This window comes from Pseudophryne corroboree, chromosome 7 (genome assembly GCF_028390025.1).
Source record: "Pseudophryne corroboree isolate aPseCor3 chromosome 7, aPseCor3.hap2, whole genome shotgun sequence".
Taxonomy (NCBI): Eukaryota; Metazoa; Chordata; class Amphibia; order Anura; family Myobatrachidae; genus Pseudophryne; species Pseudophryne corroboree.
In genome coordinates, this window is record NC_086450.1 from 256,168,500 (window position 1) to 256,190,429 (window position 21,930).

The following is a 21,930-nucleotide window of genomic DNA, read 5'->3' on the forward strand; positions in this document are numbered from 1 at the left end:
TTGTTACTAGCAAATTGTCACGATTGCACTCCTCTGACTTCACCTTTCCTCTTGATGGCCTGGTACGACAGTCTCCAGGAGCCCCATATAACACTTCTTTGATCTATTCCCATACTAGGCGAAGGTTGGATCTATCTAAGCTCACAACAGGGATGGCCAAATGGACAGACACCCTCCCTGACACTGATCTCCTGAGAGTGATTCGGTGGTGTGGTATGCTAAATAAACAACTAGTTTCATCTTCTTATGCAGAGATGCACTTTAAAATACTACACAGAGCCTACTACACACCTAGACTTAGGTTCCTCACTGGAGTATCTGACAACTCTTCATGTTTTAAATGTAATTCTCCCGAAGCCGATATTATTCATGGTCTCTGGGCATGCCCGGTAGTACAAACATTCTGGACGGCAGTCCAAACGTATATTAATGTGGAACTTCACATTTCTTTTAATATTACTATGGTCTGGGCTTTCTGGAACTTCATAAATACTCAGGATCCCCCATATTCCAAAGGGACGAAATTACTGTTGGCTCGTGTGGCTGCTGCAGGAAAGAAAACCATTCTATCCCAATGGATACATTCAGAGCCGATACCCCTTTCCCTCATGTTACCACGTTTAACATACCTATATCAAATGGATTGGGTTGATTGTGCCCTAGACGCAGAGTCGCACTCGCCAAAAAATTTTGCCATCTGGTTACCCTACCTACTCACGCTACCAACTACCACCAGGGAATATGTGCGCAAAGTAGTTCGATTAACAACATGGTATAATACGGAATCCCTCATTAAAGGCTCACCACCCTTTTAAAAATTTAATAGACTGATGTTACGTTCTCCTGCTTGAACTATATGGTTGATTGTCCTCATAACCTTGTTTACACTATTTAAAGTGTTTGTTCAACTCTTTTATTGGCAATTTCTGTACCTTGCAGTGGTTGACTGTTTTCTCAAAAGCATTGTGACATACGACTTGTATTTTATTGCATGTTCCTTCTCAATAAACATATATTTTTTTTTTTTAAATGGATCCGGTGCTTGGGACCTCAATAACTGAAAAAAACGAGATTAGTGTTTAGAAGAGCTAAGACACTTAAGAATTTTCTGTCTCCCAGTGAACTCCCCATTTCATTAAAAGAAAATAGTAAATATACCAGTAGTTTTTTGAAGAGATGTGAAGGATTTATACCTGCGGCAGTTGTAGAATGTGTAAACATGGATTAGCGGGGGGAAAAAATCTTTTCAGACAGCCTTGGGAAAAAAGAATATAAAATAAAAGAGCTTATTAATTGTAATAGCACTTTTGTGGTATATATGTTGATATGCGGTTGTAGGAAAAAATAGGTAGGCAAAACCAAAAGGGTTTTGAAACTGCGTATTTTGGAGTACTATCGTAATATAAAAAATTATGTGGAGAACCACAGCATCCCAAAGCATTTTAAAACTTGCCAAAAGGGAAGCCCGCATTTAATGAGATTCATGGGATTAGAACAGGGGGGATGACAGGTTAAAATTACTGTCCAAAAGGGACACTTTGTGGATAATGACCTTAAATACAGCCTATCCATGTGGTCTAAACGAAGGATTTGAAATTACTCGAAATTTCTAAATTGAAATGAATTTTTAATAAAATAAGACTACTCAGCAAATTAGTAAATTATTACCGTGCTGGAGATAGGCTGGATAATCCAATGATACGCTTAGAATTAATTAGTAAAAGGATCTGCATGTTATTTTTAAATCTGGAGTTTTTTAACATATGCATTTTGTGTATATGTATAAATGGTCGGTGTACGTTTTTATTTACAATGTCTTGATGTAATGGTACCCAGGTAATAATTTTAGACGTGTATACGATGTATTGTAATTTAACAAAGCTGCTTGTTTGTTGTTTAAATGTTCCCATTTATTTTTTTGGAGCAGTGTCTGTGTGTGTGTGTGTGTGTGTGTATATATATATATATATATATATATCTCTTTGTGGTTCTGCACACACGTCTGTTAAAAGTCAATTCCTGGGTGCTCCCAATGGGCCTAACAAATGAAAGTCCACAAATATATAGACGGGGTTCCACCGACGGTGGAGGGGCACTCACAGACTCAATTAGGTCAAAGTTCATAATTTTTTTAATCTGTCTTTTTTAATCCTGACCTTTATGATTCCGGTCTTGGCAGTGGATGTGGGGAGAAATGTGCAACGAGTCTTGGCTGTCAGCTGCGGCCACGGTCCTTCACCTTCCCGCTATCTTACTCCAACACAGACTGTGTTGGCAGAAGGTGTATCCAAAATGTTTCGCCCAATCAGGGCTTCATCAGGGCACCCTGATGAAGCCCTGATTGGGCGAATTATGTTGGATACGCATTCTGCCAGCAGAGTCTGTAAATACTCTGAAGAATACATTTCATAGAAGCACCAAAAATCTTGTGAGGTGTTTAGGAAAACTTCCTTGTGTCCATTATTATCTACTGTATTTTATTGTATTTTATTTTGGTATACTTTAATATATTTTAATTAGACATATACACTTAAACAACATATCACAATTTAATATCTTAAGTAAGTCCAAATATGTGCATTAAAAAATTGAGGTTTCTTTACTCCAGGACCAGTGGTTATATAGATTACATTTATTGATAAACCATTTTAAACAGAGATTGTAGATATGATTATTGCTAATACGAATTTCTACTCAGAAGTTTAATATCAACATACATATATATATATATTTATTTATTTCCAATCCGGTATTATGAGGCCAGTTTCTTATAGTAAGCTCTATATTTCCAATCAGGTATTGTAAGTGCAGTCTCTTATGATGACCTCTGCCATGTCTATTATGGACAGTCACTAGAATAAATCTTTTGACAGTGGTATTATATATATTAAATAGTATGTTTAATCACTAGGTTGATGTATCACCTTGTAATCTTATTCCTCCTATATGGCTTATAGTGATATTCGATACCATGTCTAATATAGAGACAAATCCAACATTAATCTTAAATCTAAATTATTATTATTATTATTATTATTATTAATATTAGTATATAAATGCTCTCATTCATAGTCTGCAGGCTGTGGCATTGGGTGTCATATACATTATACACATCAGTCAGGGCCGGTTCTTGCTCTTGTGGCGCCCCGGACAAAATGATAGGGGCGTGGCTTCATACAGGGGCGTGGTCAGTTACGCCCCCATTTGTGCCCCCTGTAGCGCCGCTGGAAGAGATTAAAAAAAAAATGGTATACTTACTATCCCCGCTCCTGATTCCAGACCGCTGCAGACAGCCGCAGGCGCCACTCCTGTCCTCGGATAAGCATAGACACTAGAGGTCAATTATGACCCCTAGCGTCTGTGCCACAATGCTGTGCGGTGCACGATGACGTAATCGCGCACCGCACAGCAAAGGTCCCCTCTACAAAGGGAAACTAGACGCGTAGCGTCTGGTTCCCTTCACAGCGGGGGACCAGCGGGGGGCACAGTAGCGGATCTTGCCATGGTGCAACGCCCTCCGGAAGGCGGCGCCCCGGGTAAAAGTCCTGCTTGCACGTGGCAAGATCCGCTACTGACATCAGTGATTGGAAATTCCAGAACAAATAGTGTGATTTCAGTCACAATGGTCAATGTGCTTGTGTGTACATAAATAAATAGGATTTTAATACCTACCGGTAAATCCTTTTCTCTTAGTCCGTAGAGGATGCTGGAGATGCTTCAAGAACCATGGGGTATAGACGGGATCTGCAGGAGACATGGGCACTTTAAGACTTTAAAAGAGGTGTGAACTGGCTCCTCCCTCTATGCCCCTCCTCCAGACTCCAGTTATAGAAACTGTGCCCAGGGATACGGACATTTTCGAGGAAAAGGTTTTATTACATTTTTAAACTACAGTGAGATACATACCAGCTCACACCTCAAACAAAGGGAACAAACCAACCTAAGTTGGAAAGGGCGCTGTAAGTGTAACTCCAATTTATTGTATGTATATATATATATATATATATATATATATATATAACCAAATTGCGCTATTAATCCGCCTTAGACCTAATAGTCCTTGGGGAGGATCGGCTGCTAATCTCCAAATAGGTCCTCCTGCCAGTCGAGAACCAGGTGGCTGAACACTGTAAACGGTTGTATGGAGAGCGCTCTTATCGTGTAGTTATGTCTCTTTAGCTGTTCTTTCTCTCTAGGACAGTCCTTCAATTTTAGCTTTGATCACGAGAAGATGGATATTTCTGCAAAATACCCTCTCACCAGATTCACCCAGACATCGCTCTTACATATAAAAAGTAAGTTTAATTTTATATGGATGTTATAATTAATCATTGTTAATAAATAAACTTCTTTTGCTAGAAATTTATGCTGTTCCATGTATGTAACGTTATGTTAATAAGGATTTCCCACGTATCCATTGAGACAATTGTTCTTGAACCTATAAGGTGATTTTGGATCCTATAAGGTTATTCTGAAGCTCTATATTTGTTCACATTATAATAATGTATTGTTTACCCTGCACCAGTACCCATAACTAGGTCACTCAATATTTTATGTAACTATAAGACAAATTGCATTGTCCATCTACCTAAATGGTGATATATATATATAATTATTTGATTATTTATTCTGTATTTTTTATTGTATTTTTTACTGTATTTCTTATTGTATTTTGTTAAAGACACCCCTGAGGAAGTCTGTTAGACGAAACGCGTTGGGTTAATTAACATTTGTGGGTTGGACGGGCTGTCATAGGAGCTCCTCCCCGGCTGGGGTAGACAGCAGTGCCATTGAGATCTTATCCCACGAATGTTAAATTTAATGTAAGAGTCATTCATTTAAAAATAAGAAGATTTTATCAACAATAAATATCATGGAAGTTTTAAACTAACGAGTGATGTTGTTATCTGGGTGAATCTGGTGAGAGGGTATTTTGCAGAAATATCCATCTTCTCGTGATCAAAGCTAAAATTGAAGGACTGTCCTAGAGAGAAAGAACAGCTAAAGAGACATAACTACACGATAAGAGCGCTCTCCATACAACCATTTACAATAAATATATATACACTGCTCAAAAAAATAAAGGGAACAATAAAATAACACATCCTAGATCTGAATGAATGAAATATTCTTATTAAATACTTTGTTCTTTACATAGTTGAATGTGCTGACAACAAAATCACACAAAAACGATCAATGGAAATCAAATTTATTAACCCATGGAGGTCTGGATTTGGAGTCACACTCAAAATTAAAGTGGAAAAACACACTACAGGCTAATCCAACTTTGATGTAATGTCCTTAAAACAAGTCAAAATGAGGCTCAATAGTGTGTGTGGCCTCCACGTGCCTTTATGACCTCCCTGCAACGCCTGGACATGCTTCTGATGAGGTGGCGGATGGTCTCCTGAGGGATCTCCTCCCAGACCTGGACTAAAGCATCCGCCAACTCCCGGACAGTCTGTGGTTGGTGGATGGAGCGAGACATGATGTCCCAGATGTGCTCAATTGGATTCAGGTCTGGGGAACGGGTGGGCCAGTCCATAGCATCAATGCCTTCGTCTTGCAGGAACTGCTGACACACTCCAGCCACATGAGGTCTAGCATTGTCTTGCATTAGGAAGAACCCAGGGCCAACCGCACCAGCATATGGTCTCACAAGGGGTCTGAGGATCTCATCTCGGTACCTAATGGCAGTCAGGCTACCTCTGGCGAGCACATGGAGGGCTGTGCGGCCCCCCAAAGAAATGACACCCCACACCATTACTGACCCACTGCCAAACCGGTCATACTGGAGGATGTTGCATACAGCAGAACGTTCTCCTTGGCGTCTCCAGACTCTGTAACGTCTATCACGTTCTCAGTGAGAACCTGCTTTCATCTGTGAAGAGCACAGGGTGACAGTGGCGAATTTGCCAATCTTGGTGTTCTCTGGCAAATGCCAAACGTCCTGCACGGTGTTGGCCTGTAAGCACTACCCCCACCTGTGGACGTCGGGCCCTCATACCACCGTCATGGAGTCTGTTTCTGATCGTTTGAGTAGACACATGCACATTTGTGGCTTGCTGGAGGTCATTTTTCAGCGCTCTGGCAGTGCTCCTCCTGTTCCTCCTTGCACAAAGGCGGAGGTAGCGGTCCTGCTGCTGGGTTGTTGCCCTCCCCTCCACATCTCCTGATGTACTGGCCTGTCTCCTGGTAGCACTTCCATGCTCTGGACACTACGCTGACAGACACAGCAAACCTTCTTGCCACAGCTCGCATTGATGTGCCATCCTGGATGAGCTGCACTACCTGAGCCACTTGTGTGGGTTGTAGGGAGGTCATAAAGGCACGTGGAGGCCACACACACTACTGAGCCTCATTTTGACTTGTTTTAAGGACATTACATTAAAGTTGGATCAGCTTGTAGTGTGTTTTTCCACTTTAATTTTGAGTGTGACTCCAAATCCAGACCTCCATGGGTTAATAAATTTGATTTCCATTGATCATTTTTGTGTGAGTTTGTTGTCAGCACATTCAACTATGTAAAGAACAAAGTATTTAATAAGAATATTTCATTCATTCAGATCTAGGATGTGTTATTTTAGTGTTCCCTTTATTTTTTTGAGCAGTGTATATATATACACACTCTCCAAAGAACAGAGGCACTCCCGGACTTCAAATTAAATGAAAATTCGTGGTGCTTTATTCAACGTTTCGGGGTACTGACCCCCGTCATCAGGACACACACAACACACAGTGCAAACCAAACAGTGCTTATATAAGTGACTTACAGGACTCCAAATCACGTTTGCAGCCTCCCATCGTGTGTCCCCGGTGTCCGTGCGGCTACGTCCGGTCCCGGCTGTGACGTCGTGCCGGAAGTGACGTCCGCCGGCACACACTGATGGGGCTGATCAAGTTGCCATAGCAACGCGGCAGCAAGTGCCGAGTTTCAATGTAATATGAAGCATGCAGCTTAAACCTAGTCTAACTAAACTTAAAACAATACATATATGTGAAAAAACAATAACTTAATACATTACATGTGTACAAGGCTCTCTATCGCCATCTAGTGACCAAAAGCCATATTGTTCTGTAATAAAGTGCATAAAAGCAGGATTAAAATTGGTGATACATACATCTTCATTTTTACTCATAGTGAGTGATAACTTCGCTGGGCATCGGGACTCATTATGTGTTTTAACCGAGTTACCCAAAGCCTCTTCCGTGCCCATCCACAACACTAGAATATCATCTATATACCGATTATAGTGAAAAATCCGTTGCTTGACATTTAACTCAGTAAAAAACAGTTCCTGTTCTATCATATACATATATGCATTGGCGTATACAGGTGCTGCGCATGATCCCATGGCACAGCCCGACGTTTGAATAAAAAACTTGCCATCATATATAAAATAATTGTGCATCAGAATGAATTTTAAAAGCTCTATAATAAAATTCACATTGGGACCTGTATACCTGTTGTTACCACGAATGAGTTTGCTTACCGCCTCAATGCCAGCTTCGTGTGGTATGCATGTATATAGCCCTACCACATCAATGCTGGCTAATACAATATCATTAGGAATGGTAGAGAAAGTGGCTAAAGTGCGCAAAAGTGACGAAGTGTCCTTAAGGTGCGTATCAGATTCCACCACATACAGGCAGTTGGAAAGAGATCCAACTGAGGAATTCAAACAGGAACCGTGGATGCTGCTGGAATCGGCGGTACAGAAGGACTGGATTGATATAGAGACTAAGACACTTCTGATGAGAAAGACTCCTAAGACTTCAGTCTTTTACGTGATTCCCAAGTTACACAAGGACGCACAGAGACCCCCTGGCAGACCTATTATATCTGCCAGGGGGTCTCTATGCGAGCCGGCAGCGGTTTTCATAGATACATTTTTACAGCCCTGTATCATGGAGATTTACGCACCTTAAGGACACTTCGTCACTTTTGCGCACTTTAGCCACTTTCTCTACCATTCCTAATGATATTGTATTAGCCATTGATGTGGTAGGGCTATATACCTGCATACCACACGAAGCTGGCATTGAGGCGGTAAGCAAACTCATTCGTGGTAACAACCGGTATACAGGTCCCAATGTGAATTTTATTATAGAGCTTTTAAAATTCATTCTGATGCACAATTATTTTATATATGATGGCAAGTTTTTTATTCAAACGTCGGGCTGTGCCATGGGATCATGCGCAGCACCTGTATACGCCAATGCATATATGTATATGATAGAACAGGAACTGTTTTTTACTGAGTTAAATGTCAAGCAACGGATTTTTCACTATAATCGGTATATAGATGATATTCTAGTGTTGTGGATGGGCACGGAAGAGGCTTTGGGTAACTTGGTTAAAACACATAATGAGTCCCGATGCCCAGCGAAATTATCACTCACTATGAGTAAAAATGAAATTAACTTTCTAGATGTCAACATTACGTGCAGGGACCAGAGATTGCAGACCAGAATGTTTTCAAAACCCACTGATCGCAATACACTACTTAAGTATGACAGTTTTCACCCCAGAGCTACCATCAGGGGGCTGCCATACTCCCAATTTATCAGAGCATGCAGGATTAACAGCGATGCAGTGGAAAGAGAGAAACAGCTGGATGTCATGGTTGGCAAATTTGTGGAGAGGGGTTACCCCCTCAGAGATTTGTTAACTGCAAGACATAAGGCGTGTGGGAATGATAGATCGGTCCTTTTACAGAAAAAAGAAAACTGGGGCAATCCCAAAGCAAAGGGAAGCTTTGCCCTGGGTTAATCAGTTCGATATAAAAAGCAATTATACTACCAAATGAGCTAAAGCCCTATGGCCCATTATAACCAATGACCCCCAGTTGTCAGTTTTGAAAAACACTAAATTATTGCCCAGTTATGCCAGGGGTCCGAATTTGAGGGACCTGCTGGTGAGAACGGACATCACTGGCATACAACCCCCGAAGACCTACTTTTTGACAAAAAAGGGGGGATGCTACAAATGTTCAGGTTGTGTAACATGCAGTTACATGATCGCAGGTAGTACATTTTCGCATCCCCACACGGGCAAGATGTTACATATCAAATATCCACTATCTTGCACATCAAGATATGTGATTTATCTGCTTACTTGCCCATGTGGATTACATTATGTCGGTAAGACGAAACGGCAATTCAAAGAGAGGATGGCCCAACATAGGGGAGCCATAAGAGCTGCCATCAACGAGGGGAAGAGTGACCAAGCAGTGGCACGCCACTTCCTCATGGCCAAACATACTATGGCCACATTGAGGTATAGAATAATTGACCAAATCCCCCCCAGTCTGAGAGGTGGGGATAGGGACAGACAACTGTTACAGTTGGAATGTAAATGGATACACCGCTTAAACACGGTAAACCCGAATGGCCTCAATGAGACATTAAATCTCAGTTGCTATTTATAAAGGATGCTAGAAAAAAGGGGGCCTTTATAACAAGCTGTGGGAGGATTTTGCAACAGTAACTACTTTGTACATAATGTTAAAAAGTTTCTTAAAAAATTATTTTAAACAATTTGGGAGTCACACTAGGTCCCTTATATACCAGTGATTTAATTGATTTATATGCAACAGGTGGTTATTGTGATTGGCCCTTTTTTTATTTATATATATTGTAGCACATGACACTTTACAGTTGGGAAAATTAAGATGTATGTATCACCGATTTTAATCCTGCTTTTATGCACTTTATTACAGAACAATATGGCTTTTGGTCACTAGATGGCGATAGAGAGCCTCGTACACATGTAATGTATTAAGTTATTGTTTTTTCACATATATGTATTGTTTTAAGTTTTATACTTGATTGATCTATGTTGCTCACTGCTTGTTTAGACTAGGTTTAAGCTGCATGCTTCATATTACATTGAAACCCGGCACTTGCTGCCGCGTTGCTATGGCAACTTGATCAGCCCCATCAGTGTGTGCCGGCGGACGTCACTTCCGGCACGACGTCACAGCCGGGACCGGAAGTAGCCGCACGGACGCCGGGGATACACGATGGGAGGCTGCAAACGTGATTTGGAGTCCTGTAAGTCACTTATATAAGCACTGTTTGGTTTGCACTGTGTGTTGTGTGTGTCCTGATGACGGGGGTCAGTACCCCGAAACGTTTAATAAATCACCACGAATTTTCGTTTCACTTGAAGTCCGGGAGTGCCTCTGTTCTTTGGAGAGTATAGCAGGGGGTTGGCAGGCCCCAGGAGAGCACCCTGGCAAGTTATTGCATTTATTTCCAAGGAGTGCCGGCTTTATGGAGTTTGGTACATATATATATATATATATATATATATATATATATATAGCTGCTGCCTGAATAGGTTCGTCACATCTATATAATGGAACCAAACAGAAAATACAACAATAAGGCAGCGCTTACTAAGATGCATTGTCAGATAATCACTGTGGTTTATTACACTTAAAAAAACATCACTAAAATATAGTTAAAACTAAACTCATTAAAATAACACTGCAGTGAATAGCTTCTGGTCACCATATATGTATTTCATGTGCTTGTTCCAATATTTCCATAAGACCCTTTTTGGCTCAGAACCAAAATTATCCTGGGGCTATAGCATAGTCCCTGGACCGGAGAAATGTGTAATTCCGACGCTGGAGGATTAACAGTTCCAATATTGAATCATTAGATAGGAAAGTCCTCACCAGTTGTGCGTGTTTGTATACAGAGTCCAGTCCTTGGTTCACGGATAAGGTTCAATGCTGGCAATAAAATAGGGTCCACGGTGGTCCAAGCAGTGATGAATAGGTTGTAAAAGGATGACACAGAGGCTCACACTGACGCGTTTCACAGCTGCTGCTGCTTTATCAAAGTTGACTCCAACTCCCAACTGTCAGTGTATTTATACCTTAGTTAATTATCCTATTCGTTACACCTGCATAGACAATCCATCTTAATTGTGTGTACATAAACTTTTGAAATGAACCTTTATACTTATTACATTAAGACATGCAATACATATATGGTGACCAGAAGCTATTAACTGCAGTGTTATTTTAATGAGTTTAGTTTTAACTATGTTATAGTGATGTTTTTAAGTGTAATAAACCACAGTGATTATCTGACAATCCATCTTAGTAAGCGCTGCCTTATTGTTGTTTTTTCTGTTTGGACACACCTCAAACACGCCGTACAACATGGCATTCAACAACAACGCATGCAACTGCATGACCAACATCAGCCACAGACTGACTGTACTTAACTCAACTTGAGTGTAACCAAAACCAAACTGCAGATACAGCCCGCACTGGGACGGGCGCCCAGAATCCTCTATGGACTAAGAGAAAAGGATTTACCGGTAGGTATTAAAATCTTATTTTCTCTTACGTCCTAGAGGATGCTGGGGATGCTTCAAGAACCATGGGGTTTATACCAAAGCTATGGAACGGGCAGGAGAGTGCGGATGACTCTGTAGCACCGATTGACCAAACAAGAGGTCCTCCTCAGCCAGGGTATCAAACTTGTAAAACTTCGCAAAGGTGTTTGAACCCGACAAAGTAGCAGCACGGCAAAGCTGTAATGCCGAGACCCCTCAGGCAGCCGCCCAGGATGAGCCCACCTTTCTTGTAGAATGGGCTTTCACCGATTTTGGTAATGGCAATCCTGCCGTAGAATGAGCCTGTTAAATCGTATTACAGATCCAGCGCGCAATAGTCTGCTTGGAAGCAGGAGCCCCAATCTTGTTGGGAGCCCACAGGACAAACAGAGCCTCTGTTTTCCTAATCTGCGCTATCCTGGCGACATAGATTTTCAAAGCTCTGACCACATCGAGAGACTTCGATTCCACCAAGGCGTCAGTAGCCACTGGCACCACAATAGACTGGTTTACGTGAAATGATGAAACCACTTTTGGCAGAAATTGCTGACGAGTTCTCAACTCTGCTCTATCAGCATGGAAGATTAAATATGGGCTTTGTGAGACAAAGCCGCCAACTCAGAAACCCGCCTTGCGGATTCCAAGGCCAACAACATGACTACTTTCCAAGTAAGGAATTTTAACTCAATCTTACGTAAAGGTTCAAACCAATGATATTATAGGAACTGCAAAACCACATTAAGACCCCACGGTGCCACAGTAGGCACAAATGGAGGTTGGATGTGCAGCACAACTTTCACGAAGGTCTGAACTTCTGGAAGGGAGGCCAATTCTTTCTGAAACAAAATTGATAAGGCCGAAATTTGTACATTAATGAAACCTAACTTTAGGCCCACATCCACACTTGCTTGCAAAAAAATGGAGCAAACGCCCCAGCTGAAATTCTTCCGTAGGAGCCTGCTTGGATTCACACCAAGACACATTTTCTCCAAATACGGTAGTAATGCTTTGCCGTTACTCCCTTTCTAGCCTGAAGAAGTGTGGGAATGACTTCACTGGGAATACCCTTTTTGGCTAGGATCTGGCGTTCAAATGCCATGCCGTCAAACGCAGCCGCGGTAAGTCTTGATACACGCACGGACCTTGTTGTAACAGGTCCTCCCGTAGAGGAAGAGGCCAGGGATCTTCTATGAGCAACTCCTGAAGATCTGGATACCAGGCCCTCTTTGGCCAGTCTGGAACAATGAGTATCGCCTGAACCCTTGTTCTTCTTATAATTTTTATCACCTTTGGAATGAGTGGAAGTGGAGGGAACACATAAACCGACGGAAACACCCACGGTGTCACTAGGGTGTCCACCGCTATTGCTTGAGGGTCCCTCGACCTGGAACAATATCTCTGTAGTTTCTTGTTGAGGTGGTAAGCCATCATGTCTATTTGAGGAATTACCCAACGACTTGTCACTTCTGCAAAGACCTCTTGATGAAGACCCCACTCTCCTGGATGGAGATCGTGTCTGCTGAGGAAGTCTGCTTCCCAGTTGTCAACTCCTGGAATGAAGACTGCTGACAGAGCGATTGCATGTCTTTCCACCCAGCGAAGAACTTTCGTGGCCTCGGCCATCGCCGCTCTGCTCTTTGTTCCGCCCTGGCGGTTTATGTACACCACAGCTGTGATGTTGTCTGACTGAATCAAAACGGGCAGACCTCGAAGATGTTCCGCTTGCAGAATGCCGTTGTAAATGGCCCTTAATTCCAGAATGTTTATGTACAGACAAGCTTCCTTGCTTGACCATTTTCCCTGAAAGTTTCTCCCCTGTGTGACTGCTCCCCAGCCTTGGAGACTTGCATCTGTGGTCACCAGGATCCAATCCTGAATCCCGAACCCGCGTCACTCCAGAAGGTGAGAACTGTGCAGCCACCACAGAAGGGAGATCCTGGTCCTGGAAGATAGAATTATTTTCCGGTGCATGTCCAGGTGAGACCCAGACCATTTGTCCAACAGGTCCCACTGAAACACCATGGCATGGAACCTGCCATACAGAATGGCCTCGTAGGCCGCCACCATCTTCCCCAGCAACCGAGTGCATTGGAGAACTATCACTTTTGCCGGTTTCAGAATCTATTTTACCATGTACTGTATTTCCAGAGCCTTTTCCACTGGAAGAAAAACTCTCTGTAATTCTGTATCCAGCATCATACCCAGGAACGACAGCCCTGTCACAGGAACCAACTGTGATTTTGGCAAGTTTAGGAGCCAACCATGTTGTTGCAGAATCGTCAGTGAGAGCGCAACATTTTTCAGCAATTGCACCTTGGATCTCGCCTTTATGAGGAGATCCTCCAAGTACGGGATAATTGTAATTTCCTGCTTGCACAGGAGAACCATAATTTCCGCCATAACCTTGGTGAAAATCCTTGGTGCCGTGGACAGACCAAACAGCAACGTCTGAAATTGGTAATGACAATCCTGGACAGCAAACCTCAGGTATGCCTGATGTGGAGGATATATGGGAACGTGTAAGTAAGCATCCTTTATGGTCGACCGACACCATAAAATCCCCCTCTTCCAGACTGGAGATCACTGCTCGGAGAGATTCCATCTTGAAATTTAATTTTTTCAGAAACAAATTGAGGGATTTTAGGTACAGAATCGGTCTGACTGAGCCATACGGCTTCAGGACCACGAACAGACTCGAATAAAAAGCCTCCTTCTGTTGTGACGGGGGAACTGTGACGATGACTTGATTTTGACACAGCTTTAGTATTGCAGCGCATACTACCTCCCTTTCTAGAAGAGAAGCTGGCAAGGCCGATTTGAAAAATCGGTGAGGGGGCACGTCTTGAAACTCTAATTTGTACCCTTGGGTTACTATTTCTAATATCCATGGATCCAGTTCCGAGTGCACACAGACCTGACTGAAGAGCTTGAGACGTGCCCCCATCGGTGCGGACTCCCACAGAGGAGCCCCAGCGTCATGCGGTGGATTTGGTAGAAGCCGGAGAGGAGTTCTGCTCTAGGGAACTTGCCACAGCCTGTGACCTTTTTCCCTTTCCTCTTCCTCTCGCAGCAAGGAAGGAGGACCCGCGTCCTTTTTTGAATTTATTGGGCAGAAAGGACTGCATCTGATAGTGGGGCGTTTTCTTCTGCTGTGCAGGAACATAAGGTAAAAATGACGACTTACTCGGGGTAGCCGTAGATACCAAGTCAGTGATGCCGTCACCAAACAAGACACTACTGTTAAACGGTAAAGACTCCATCGCCTTCTTAGAGTCAGCATCAGCATTCCATTGATGAATCCACAATACTCTCCTAGCTGAGACTGCCATGGCATTGGCCCTTGATCCCAAAAGGCCAATATCCCTTACAGCTTCTTTTAAATATGTTGCAGCATCCCTGATATGACCCAGAGCCAAAAGCATGCTATCCCTGTCTAGGGTATCTATCTCAGATGACAAGTTATCTGCCCACTTTTCAATAGCGCTACTCACCCATGCCGAAGCAACGGCAGGCCTGAGTAGCGAACCCGTAGTGACATAAATGGATTTTAGTGTATTTTCCTGCTTACGATCCACAGGATCCTTTAGGGCTGCCGTGTCTGGAGACGGAAGCGCCACTTTCTTGGACAGACGTGATAGAGCTTTGTCCACCGTGGGGGTTGACTCCCTCTTTTCCCTCTCCCCAAAAGGAAACGGATATACCACTGGAATTCTTTTGGGAACCTGTACCTTCTTGTCAGGATTTTCCCAAGCCTTTTCAAAAAGAGCGTTCAGTTCATGAGAGGGAGGAAACGTTACCTCAGGTTTCTTTCCTTTATCCATACATACCCTAGTATCAGAAACAGAAGAGTCCTCTGTTATATGCAACACATCTTTAATCGCCACAATCATGTACTGAATGCTCTTAGCCAGTTTAGGATTCAATCTGGCATTACTATAGTCGACACTGGAATCAGAGTCTGTGTCGGTATCCGTATCTGCTATCTGGGTAAATGCACGTTTCTGTGACCCCGAAGGGTTTTGAGCTTGTGACAATGCATCTTCCATGGATTTCCTCCATGTCTGGTTCTTAGACTCAGATTTATCTAATCTCTTCGTCAACCGAGCCACATTTGCATTCAAAACACTTAACATATTTACCCAATCAGCCATCGGCGGTGCCGACCCGGTCACTACCACAGCCTTTTCTGTCCCCACTCCAGCTTCCTCCTAGGAAGAGCACTCAGCTTCAGACATGTCGACACACACGTACCGACACCCACAACCACACTGGGGCTATAGGAGACAGACCCACAACAAAGCCTGTTAGAGAAACACAGAGGGAGTTCTGACAGCTCACAACCCAGCGCCTATCCCGGTTCTGAAGCGAGTAAATTACTTCCCAGACCTGCTAGCGCTTTTACATTCATATAATTAGCATCAAATCTCGTGCCCCCCCCGTTTTGCACCCTGTTACTTGTACAGCAGTGTGGGAGGCCAGGCTCAGCGTCTCTGCAGCTTCTGTGAAGAGAAAATGGCGCTGGTCAGAGCTGTGAGGGCTAAGCCACGCTTCAGTCCTGCTTAGTTTTACATATTTATACTTACGAGGATCTGTAATTAGTGCCCAGGCACTTTATACACTTCTGCCAGTCGCTATTAAGGATTTATGCTGCCCAGGGCGCCCCCCCTGCACCCTGCAGTGCCGTTCTTATGTGGGCACATGGCACGCTGCGCGGTACCTCAAAAGCAGTCTTCTGCCATCACTGAAGTCTGCTGATCTTCTTTTACTCACCCGGCTTCTGTCTTCTGGCTCTGCAAGGGAGGTGACGGCGCGGCTCCGGGAACGAGCAGCTAGGCATACCAAGTGATTGGACCCTCTGGAGCTAATGGTGTCCAGTCGCCTAAGAAGCAGAGCCTTTGAACTCAGAGAAGTAGGTCTGCTTCTCTCCCCTCAGTCCCACGATGCAGGGAGCCTGTTGCCAGCAGGTCTCCCTGAAAATAATAAACCTAACATAAATCTTTTCCAGAGAAACTCTGGAGAGCCCCTCAGTGTGCATCCAGTCTCCCTGGGCACAGAATCTAACTGTAACTGGAGTCTGGAGGAGGGGCATAGAGGGAGGAGCCAGTTCACACCCCTTTTAAAGTCTTAAAGTGCCCATGTCTCCATGTCTATACCCCATGGTTCTTGAAGCATCCCCAGCATCCTCTAGGACGTATGACAAATATATGATAATTAGAGTAGGTATATATCCCTGTTTCTAGTTATAGTTAATCCTTATACATTTGGAGTAAATAAAATAAAAAATATCAGTGCTCATTGTCATTTTGACACAGAAAAAAAAATTTAAACAGCAGGAGATGCCTATATTCTGTGTGTATTAGCAACTGTATTTACATACAAAAATGTATGCTGCAGTTTATTCCAGCTAAACACTAACATAATTAGGTATGCTGATACAGTCGCAATTACACACTGAATATAGCAATGCCACGGGTGGTCTTCAGTATGCCGGAGATGCAATTTTTCTCTAAAACAACACTGACAAGGCTGAAATATGAACCTTGAGGGAGGCAAGACGAAGGCCTAAGTCCAGGCCCTGTTGCAGAAAAGCCAATAGTTTGGCAGTACTGAACTTGTATGCATCATAATTCATAGCCACATCATAATTGTGTCGAGACGCCATCAGGTCTACATCTGGTAGGCCCCACTTGTCCACTAGGAGTTGAAAGACTTCTGGATGAAGGCTCCACTCTCCAGCGTGTACGTCCTGATGACTGAGGAAGTCCGCTTCCCAGTTGAGTACCCCCGGAATTAAAACTGCCGATATGGCTGGCACATGGTGTTCCGCCCATTGAAGAATCTTCCAACATTGCCATGCGGCTTCGAGTGCCGCCTTGATGATTTGAATTTATGTACGCCACCATGGTGGCATTGTCCGACTGTACTTGAACAGGCCTGTTCTGTACCAGCTTATAAGTTTCAGAGCATTGAACACTGCCCGCAACTCCAGAATATTTATTGGGAGGCGAGATTCCTCCCTGGTCCACCGATCCAGAAGAGTGTGTTGCTCCAACACCATGCCCCAACCCTGCAGACTGGCATCCATTATTATGGGGACCCAGTTGGATATCCAGAAGGGACGACCCCTGCTCAGTTGCTGGTCCTGTAGCCACCAGCTCAGTGACAGATGATCCTCCAGAGTCAAGGAGATCACGTGAAATCTGATCCGGTGAGGCAGGCCATCCCACTTGGAAAGGATTAACCTCTGCAGAGGGCGGGAATGAAATTGAGCATACTCCACCATGTCAAAAGCCGACACCATGAGGCCTAGTACTTTTATCGACACTTTTGGGCAAGAGAGGAAGCATCTTATCCTGTCCTGGAATTTCAGGACCTTCTCTGGGGACAAGAACAAGTGTTGGCTGTGTGTCCAGCAATGCCCCCAGGTGCACCATGTTCTGAGTAGGGACCAGCAAGGATTTCTTCGAATTAATGAGCCATCCGTGGGCTTGTAGGAATTGGACCATCAGGTCTAGATAATGGATGGGAACCTCTGGGGGGTTCGCCAGGATCAGCAAGTCATCCAGAATGGCAGGATCATGATGCCTTGACGACGGACCGTCATGACTACCATGACCTTGGTGAAGATCCGAGGAGCTGTGGTCAGTCCAAAAGGCAAGGCTTGGAATTGATAATGTAGGTTGCCAATAGCAAACCGCAGATACCGCTGATGCGACATGGCAATAGGTATGTGTAGGTAAGCATCCTGTATGTCCAGGGAAGCCAGAACAACAGAGCGAAGAGTTTCCATACGGTTTTTGTATACCTTCACAAATGTTTTCAAAGACTTGAGGTTGAGAATGGGCCGGGAGGATCCATTTGGCTTCGGAACTAGGAAAAGTGCTGAATAGTACCCCCTGCCACTCTGAGACAGTGGCACCGGCACTACCACTCCTGTGTCCAGGGATTGTACCACCAAATGTAGAGTTTTTGCTTTTAACGGATCCGAAGGGATAATTGTCGAGCAAAACTGGTGAGGGGGACGTGTCTTGAAAGAGATGGAGTATCCAAGAGGGACGACTTCCTTTACCCAGATGTCTGAAGTGGTCTGTAACCATAGCTGGGTGAACCGCAAAAGTCGGCCTCCCATCCTGGAGTCCCGCCTCGTCATGCAGCAGGCTTGTCTGTTTTGGAAGCAGGCTGACGGACAGCCCAAGAATGTTTAGGTTTGGGCTTAGAGGTTTTGGAAGTGCGAGCCTGTTTCATGTACGCCTGACCCTTTGCTTTACTTGGAGGTCGAAAGGAATGAAAGGAGGTAGTTTTAGCCTTCAGAGCCGAAGGATTAGTACTTGGCAGACATACAGTCTTAGCAGACGCTAAGTCAGCAACAATCTTGTTCAATTCTTCCCCAAACATTATGTCTCCCTTAAAAGGGATTACCTTCAAGGTCTTTTTAGAGTCCAGGTCCACCGACCAGGACCGCAACCACAAAATCCGATGAGCCAGAATGGACGTAGTAGACGCTTTGCAGATATACAGAAATGGGTTCTCTGCGCACTGAAGTGTTAATCTGAGACGGGGTGTGCTGCTGGTAATGAGGGGTGTCCCACCCCACCTTAAATGGTAAGTATACAGATGTGGATAAATCCACAGGGAACCAGCGCTCAAACCCTATTTGTAGTGGTGAATGATACGGTTATAAAGTGAAACTAAAATCAATAATGAAAAAGCAGGTAATATACTTAAGGTTGTTTATTCTAAGATGCTGAGATACTTTCTTTCCCAACAGGTATAAATTCGGTTTAAAAGTCAATCAGTGATTGGGGCACGCTCCTGGTTTGAACTTAAATTCTGAAGTGCAAGGTTCAATTGAAAGAACAAATGCTGTAATCTTTGTAAAGTCGAAAAAAAGAAAAAGAAAAATGCCACAAAAAAATATTAATGATAATATGTACTAAAGTCCAAACGGTTTACAAGTCTATACAGACAGCGGCGTCCTGCTAATCTGTGCTCTGAAGTGAAGGATTCTCTTGTGAAGTGATGAACAGTTGACAGCGGTAGTGTATGCTTTGGTTAGAGTGGAGAATAAGGACCCTGGACTGGCGCTATTCCTCCTGCAGCACGTCCCACAGTAGAGCGCCCGAATCAGGCCCGCTCTGTGGGGCCGCTGACCTGGGGTGAGCGCCTGTCACAGAGGCGAAGTGGACCCGGCCGGAGCTCTCCGAGCGGCTGGCCGCGCCTCTCTTCCTCCTACAGGGACTTACCTTCTCCCTTCCCCTCCGCCTTCCACTCTCCGCTGTCTCGGGCTTCTTCCGTCGCCTGGCAACCGGTTGCTTCCGGAACTCCGGATCACGTGACCGGATGGTTTGCGGAAAGGATTAGCAGTACTGTCCTTCTTTGTAGTGAATATTCGTCCTCAGTCCAATGTAGTATAGATGGGTAGCTCCAACGCGTTTCGACCTGTTAGGGTCTTCCTCTGAGGAAGACCCTAACAGGTCGAAACGCGTTGGAGCTACCCATCTATACTACATTGGACTGAGGACGAATATTCACTACAAAGAAGGACAGTACTGCTAATCCTTTCCGCAAACCATCCGGTCACGTGATCCGGAGTTCCGGAAGCAACCGGTTGCCAGGCGACGGAAGAAGCCCGAGACAGCGGAGAGTGGAAGGCGGAGGGGAAGGGAGAAGGTAAGTCCCTGTAGGAGGAAGAGAGGCGCGGCCAGCCGCTCGGAGAGCTCCGGCCGGGTCCACTTCGCCTCTGTGACAGGCGCACACCCCAGGTCAGCGGCCCCACAGAGCGGGCCTGATTCGGGCGCTCTACTGTGGGACGTGCTGCAGGAGGAATAGCGCCAGTCCAGGGTCCTTATTCTCCACTCTAACCAAAGCATACACTACCGCTGTCAACTGTTCATCACTTCACAAGAGAATCCTTCACTTCAGAGCACAGATTAGCGGGACGCCGCTGTCTGTATAGACTTGTAAACCGTTTGGACTTTAGTACATATTATCATTAATATTTTTTTGTGGCATTTTTCTTTTTCTTTTTTTCGACTTTACAAAGATTACAGCATTTGTTCTTTCAATTGAACCTTGCACTTCAGAATTTAAGTTCAAACCAGGAGCGTGCCCCAATCACTGATTGACTTTTAAACCGAATTTATACCTGTTGGGAAAGAAAGTATCTCAGTATCTTAGAATAAACAACCTTAAGTATATTACCTGCTTTTTCATTATTGATTTTAGTTTCACTTTATAACCGTATCATTCACCACTACAAATAGGGTTTGAGCGCTGGTTCCCTGTGGATTTATCCACATCTGTATACGTAGTAGACGCTTTGGCCGCCAGAACACCGGCATCAGAGGCCACCTCCTGAATGTAATGAGAGGCTGTGGTAATATATGAAAGACACTGTCTGGCATTATAAAAAAAAAAATAAGATTTTAAACCTACAGGTAAATCTATTTCTCCTAGTCCGTAGAGGATGCTGGGGACTCCGTAAGGACCATGGGGTATAGACGGGCTCCGCAGGAGATAGGGCACCTAAAAAGAACTTTGACTATGGGTGTGCACTGACTCCTCCCTCTATGCCCCTCCTCCAGACCTCAGTTAGAGAACTGTGCCCAGAGGAGATGGACAATACAAGGCAGTATTTAGCAATCCAAGGGCAAGATTCATACCAGCCCACACCAATCATACCATGTAACCTGGAACATACATAACCAGTTAACAGTATGAACAAACAACAGTAACGGTCCAAGACCGATGTCAACTGTAACATAACCCTTATGTAAGCAACAACTATATACAAGTCTTGCAGAGTTTCCGCACTGGGACGGGCGCCCAGCATCCTCTACGGACTAGGAGAAATAGATTTACCGGTAGGTTTAAAATCTTATTTTCTCTTACGTCCTAGAGCAGGGCTGGCCAAACCAGTCCTCGAGATCTACCAACAGTTCACATTTTCCAGACCACATAGCTGGTGCACAGGTGTAGTCATTACTAATTAAGATGTGCTGCATTCATTCCTAACTGACAATTCTACAGATCTCCAGGAGGCCTGGAAAACATGAACTGTTGGTAGATCTCGAGGACTGGTTTGGCCAGCCCTGTCCTAGAGGATGCTGGGGACTTCGTAAGGACCATGGGGTTTATACCAAAGCATCCAATCGGGCGGGAGAGTGCGTATGACTCTTCACCACCTACTGAGCAAACGCTAGGTCCTCATCAGCCAGGGTATCAAACTTGTAGAAGTAAGCAAAAGTGTTTGACACCGACCAAGTCGCCGCTCAGCAAAGTTGTAATGCCGAGACGCCTCGGGCAACCGCCCAAGAAGAGCCCACCTTCCTAGTGGAATGGGCCTTAACCGAATTTGATACCGGCAATCCAGCCGTAGAGTGAGCCTGCTGAATCGTATTACAGATCCAGCGAGCAATAGTCTGCTTCGAAGCAGGAGAGCCTCTGTTTTCCTAATTGTAGCCGTCCTGGCTACATACATTTTTAAGGCCCTGACTACGTCCAGGGATCTGGAATCCTCCAGGTCACTTGTAGCCACAGGCACCACAATAGGTTGATTCATATGGAACGAA

General features: G+C 44.2%; 1 protein-coding gene across 3 annotated transcripts in view; it reads right to left on the reverse strand.

Annotated features, from left to right (window-relative positions):
- PGAP1 (post-GPI attachment to proteins inositol deacylase 1) overlaps positions 1-21,930 on the reverse strand; it is a 1,346,394-nt gene that overhangs the window by 1,068,860 nt on the left and 255,604 nt on the right. The window contains exon 2 of one of the 3 annotated variants that reach the window (XM_063934106.1): positions 933-1,057. The exons of the other annotated variants lie outside the window; for them this stretch is intronic. The gene's annotated coding sequence lies outside the window, so the exon portion shown is untranslated. The remainder of the gene's footprint in view (positions 1-932; positions 1,058-21,930) is intronic. 3 annotated transcript variants of the gene reach the window in all.